At 42.7% G+C, this 5,752-nt stretch overlaps 1 pseudogene; it reads left to right on the top strand.

Annotated features, from left to right (window-relative positions):
* The first annotated feature begins 3,037 nt into the window (after positions 1–3,037).
* LOC134387671 (ribonuclease H2 subunit B-like) lies at positions 3,038–4,474 on the top strand (annotated as a pseudogene).
* The last annotated feature ends 1,278 nt before the right edge of the window (positions 4,475–5,752 follow it).

Here is a 5,752-nt window from a genome sequence, read left to right on the forward strand (position 1 = left end):
ATCACTTTTTAAAATTTCCTGAAATACCTTTGTTGTAAAATTACTTCATAGTGTTTGGACGTGTTGTCCCCACCAAAACTCATGTGGAAATCTGATTCCCAATGTGACAGTGCTGGAAGCTGTTTGAGTCATGGGGGCAGATCCCTCATGAATGGATTAATGCTCTCCCTGGGTGGGGGGGGTAGTGAGTGAGTTCTTGCTCTATTTGTTCCTGCGAAAGCTGCTTGTTTAATAGACTCTGACACCTCCCCTCTCTCTCCTGCTTCCTCTCACCATGTGATCTGCTTGTACCCACTGGCTGCCTGCTGCTTTCCGCCATGAGTAGAAGCAGCCCGAGGCCCACACCAGATGCAGCTGTTCCAGAATCGTAAGCCAAATAAACCTCTGTTCTTTATAAATTACCCAGTCTCAGGTATTTCTGTTATAGCAACCATTGGGAAAATGGAACAATTTGGTCAGGCTCCCCTTGCCTCAGAGCCGGTTCAGGGTAGTTTGGTAAACGTTGTGTGTGTAGGTGGAATAAGTGCACCTGCATGGCGGCGCCACTTTGGCTGGTGTTTACTGCCTCAGGCGCCAGCCCTGCATGGCCATGTTTTTCCAGACCTGCAGCTTCCAAGGACTCTGTGGCTGGTTACCTAGCTTATAGGCCTGTGTGAAGGGGTCTGGTGACCCAGCCTGGTGTGTGAAGGGTTTGTGACCCAGTCTGTGAATGGGCTTGAGGGGTCTGGGAGCTCCAGACCCAGCCCTAGCTCAACCATTGGCCCAGTCGGTGCAGGATTACTGGCAGGTAAAAGAGCCACAACAACCGGCGTGGTCGCCTAGCTTTACAATTGGTGTCACGAACAGGATTAAGAGCTAGACAATTGGTGCTGTGAGGATTCCAGGCCTTAGCCGTAGCGTAGCAGTAGCCAGACAGCAACACAAAGTGGACTAGTACACTACTCCTTCCCTCAAAAAACTTTAGTAACTTATGGCTGTCGCTATATCCCCATTTTCTCTCAGTCTGGGCCAGGGTCTCGGCCCTGACCAGCAATAATTCCACTTGTCCCTATTTAGCGCAGCTCCACACACTGTCCTTAAGACCCTTCTCCAGCCTGTGCCCCTCAATCTTAGTAGTTGAGATCATTTTTCTCAAAGATAGGCTGTCAGACAGGAGCTCCTCAACTTCTCTCCCCTCCTCCTCTAAACTTACCTATCATGACCTAACTTTCCTCCTTCCTGCCTGTGCCAGAGGAAGAGCTGTCAGCCCTCATGTCCCGGGCTAGGCCCTCACCTGTGTGTGCCTCAAACCCAGTCCCTCTCTCGTCTAGATTTTTCACCTTACCCTTCCCAGGAGCTACTTCCTCTCCACCTACAAATACACCCACATCTTCCCCCATCCTAAAAAAGGCGTCGCAGATCCAGCTTTCTTTTCTCTCTCTCATCCACACGTCTCTTCACTTGCTCCCTTTTCAGTCCCCCTCCTCCCCTGTTGTCCGGCATCTGTCACTATCCCTCCTTCCATTAAGGGCAGCAGTGACCGAATGGCCAAATTCACCATGTACTTCTCTTACTTTGGTAGAGCTCTTGGTAGATTTTATGAAGCTTGTTATCTTGATTTAAAAGCAATACATATTCATTATTCATTATAGACACTTTGGAAAACACACAAAAGAATAAAATAAAGTTAAAAAAAAAAAGTCAATGTGAGGGGCTCTGACACCGTGGGGCATAGATGAGAGAACTGGGGTCTTCGGTATAAATACTAAAAAGGGAGAATAAAAACTGAAACCGGTTCAGGGGGCACAAAACGTAGACACTGTAATCTCAGCTATTGACAATCTTTGGGGAACAGTTCTGGATACTCCAGCATTCTGAAAACCTAACGCTCATCCCTGTAACCACCAAGACATTTGACTCTCATCTCATAAAGCCCAAAATCTATTTTAAAAACAGCATACTTCCCCATGTTATTCTTTTTTTTTTTTCTAAAAGATGACCGGTAAGGGGATCTTAACCCTTGACTTGGTGTTGTCAGCACCACACTCAGCCAGTGAGCGAACCGGCCATCCGTATATGGGATCCGAACCCGAGGCCTTGGTGTTATCAGCACCACACTCTACCGAGTGAGCCATGGGCCAGCCCCCCATGTTATTCTTTAATGGAGAATAACAAATGCAATTTAAACTAACGTTATGATATGGTGTAGTAGAAATAATAATAGAACTGTATGTGTTACATGCCTATTATGTGCCAGGCCTCGCTAGGTATTTTACATATGGAATCTGAATGTAATCTCATGTAATTTGCACAGTTCATCTGTGTTTTATAAATGAGGAAACTGAGGTTCAGAGAAGTTAAGGCATTTACAAACTGCAGCCCATCTTCTGGGTGGCAAGGCCTGGATTTGAACTTAAAGCCTTATGTTCTTTTGCTACACCAAGCTGCATGCCCTGGCGGAAGAGCACTGGGCTCAATTCTGAGTCTTCCTTGAGGCCTTGGGAAACCACTGGACTTCTCCATGACTGTCCAGGCTAACCGTAACAAAATATCACAGACTGAGTGGCTTAAACAACAGAAATTTACTTTCTCACAGTTCTGGAGGCTAGAAGTCCAAGATGAAGGTGTCGGCAGATTTGGTTTGCTCTGAGGCCTCTCTCCCTGGCTTGCCGATGGCCACCTTCTTGCTGTGTCCTCACATGCCCTTTTCTCTGTGGGTGCACATTTCTGGTGTCTCTTTGTGTGTCCAAATTTACTCTTATAAATAGTACACAAGTCAAATTGGATTCAGGCACCCTAGAGGCCTTGTTTTTACTTACCTCTTTTTGAAGGCCCTATCTCCAAATACTGAGGTAGTGGGAGTTAATTCTTCAACATGTGAATTTTGGGGAACACAATTACAGTCTTTGCAAGAAAAAAGGGTTTTTATATCCAAAATCTTGGCCTTTAGTTATCAAAAGCTAATGTCCAAAAAGACTCAGGGCCTTCTCTCGCCATTTTCGGTGGGCTCAGAAGCTGAGGCCTACAGCACCTCCTGCATCCCGGAGCAGGGGACAGCATGGCTGCAGGCAGGGACTGCAGGGACAGGGGAACAGGGCTCATGCCCAGCAGCACATGTGTCTGCTTCCAGAATATTTAAAAGATGCTTCAAAGAAGATGAAAAGTGGGCTTATGTTTGTAAAATTGGTTAACCCACGTTCAGGGGAAGGAGCCATCTACTTGTTCAATATGTGTCTACAGCGGCTGTTTGAAATAACAATTTTCAAGGAAAAACACCACTCTTGGTTTATAAATCAATCAGTTCAATCAGGAGGGCTTCTCCACTCTGCCACAGCCCCGGACCCTCTCTGCTTCTGCGCTGCTTCAGAAAGACTGAGAAAGAGGGAAAGTTTCAGCCCCTAGGTCAAGTTGTGGCAGATGACTTATTTCCAAATTGCATGTTGCTGAAACTTCCTGAACTTGAGAAGGTACTTTGCCACATGACGGAGAAGAAAGAAATAGACAAAAAGAAGTAGTAAAAGTACAGCAAAGAAAAGACATTAAAATGGCTGGGGAAAAAAAGGTTAACCAAACTACTGCTGTATTAAAAACCAATAAGGTAAATGTCAGTGTCTGGGTACAGTTAACTGCATTTTTCTCTGGTGACCAGGTTTCGAGTGACAAGGAAGAGGATAATATTCATTATGCCCATGGCCTGATATCTGATTACCACCTGCAGTGCATTGAATGGCCCCCCCAAAGTCACTGAAGCTTAATCCCCACTGTAACTGTTTAGGGTGGGAAAGCCTATTATGGTAGTTGAAAGGTGGGACCTTGAAGAGGTGATTAGATCCTGAGCACCATGCTCTAGTGAGTAGATTAATAATGGTGGTCATGGGCATGGTTCTGAGGGCTTTACAAGGAGAGCACATGAGAGTCTCTCTCTGCTCTGCCATTTTCTGCCATGGGAGACCCCTGCATTGCTGTAAAGTCACCACCAAAGAAGACCCTCATCAGATATGTTCCCTGGACTCTGGACTTCCCAGTCTCTGAAACTATAAGCAATAAATTTCATTTTCTTATAAATCACTCAGTTCCAGATAGATATTTTGTTATAAACAACAGAAACAGACTAATTACACCTCCCTAAAGAATTAAGTGATGACTCATCTAAATACTTAAAGCTTCCAGAAACTTCAGCTTCATTGCCAATTCCTCCGTCAAAGAAAATAAAGTTATAAGATGAGCCTGCAGAAGCAAAAGAAGATTACACTAAATTTAACACTAAAGACTTGAAGACTGAAAAGAAAAACAGCAAAATGGCTGCAGCTCAGAAGACTTTGGCTAAAGTTGATAAGAGTGGAATGAAAAGTATTGATACTTTTTTTGGTGCAAAAAAATTTTTTTTTAATTGGAAAGATCTGAAATTTTGAAAATGAAATCTAGCAAAAATATTTGCTTTTCACATGTTTCATTTTCACCCTTCCTCCATGCCCCGGGACTTCGTGACCATTAATCACCACCTTTTGGAGGAGAAAAAAAAAAAGGACAACTTGCAGTGAATTTCAAAAATTCACTTGAACATTTCTATGTATTTTATTTTTGTGTTCCTGAACAAATATGGGGAAGTAATTGTATAACTTCATGGCTTGTGGCCTTTGGAGTATTGTTTGACATAGTGAAAGTAATCACATAAATAGGATTTAACATATAGCATCCCAATTTCCTCATAAACTGACCCATACAGGAAAAAAAAAAAAAAAAGACTCGGGGCATAAAATCGTATCATACTATTATTATTATGTCATATTGTTAAATTACAAATCCCATATTTTGTAATTGAATTAGATTCCTCTGAATTCGCACAGAGCTCTAAGACACGATAATCAATTACAGTGCTGGATGCAGGAACAAATGAGAAATTTAAGACACACTGTATTTACACTAAAGTCCCTAGATGGCAGTGATTATTTTAAATGTTTGTACATGATTTTTGTTATACTTATGACCCCTCCACTGCTATCAGGCTAGCAGTTTTTCTTACTGTTTCTCTGGTTTCTTATAGCCAGATTTTTCTGTCACTTACCAATCCCACTCTAGCCCAGAAACTTGATAACTGGGGTGTTTACACATGTAAATAAAAATAAATAGGCTTTTTTTAAAGGTTTAACAGGCTCTCCTATGAATGAACTCTTTGGTCAATACCTTCTATGAAACCTGTTTTAGTGACTCGGAGACTTTGCTTGCTATCTCCTGTCTCTAGCTGTGTTTGGACTGCTGAGATTGTTCCATCCAACCCAAGTTTCAGGTAGGTAAGATGTCACCATCTAGTAGAATTTGGGCAAGAGAAAATCTTTTACCTCTCCAAAGAGGAAAACCTTGACATTGGCAAGAAAAACTCTGGGACCTATTTAAATCCCCAAATTCATGAATACCACACTAGCATAAAGAGCAGAAGAATATAACCTGATGACACTCTCCCCTCCACCCTCTATAGCTCACACTTCCTCATACCCCTTGACCAGTCTCCATTTGACCTAGACCTGGGCCATCATTGCCTCAGGGTGGGTTCATTACAACAAAATGCAGATAACAAAGAAGTCAATTCCTTACTTTTGGGTTTCAAAACAGGATTTGTGAGAAAAAAAGGGTTTTGAGATCCAAAAGCTTGGGCTGTAGATATCAAAAGCTAATACCCAAAAAGACTCAGGGCATAAAATCATGTCATACTATATATTATTAAATTATGAATCCTATGTTTCTACAAGGGCAATATAGAAAGTCTCATTTGTTA

The sequence above is a fragment of the Cynocephalus volans genome, chromosome 1, assembly GCF_027409185.1.
Source record: "Cynocephalus volans isolate mCynVol1 chromosome 1, mCynVol1.pri, whole genome shotgun sequence".
Classification (NCBI taxonomy): domain Eukaryota; kingdom Metazoa; phylum Chordata; class Mammalia; order Dermoptera; family Cynocephalidae; genus Cynocephalus; species Cynocephalus volans.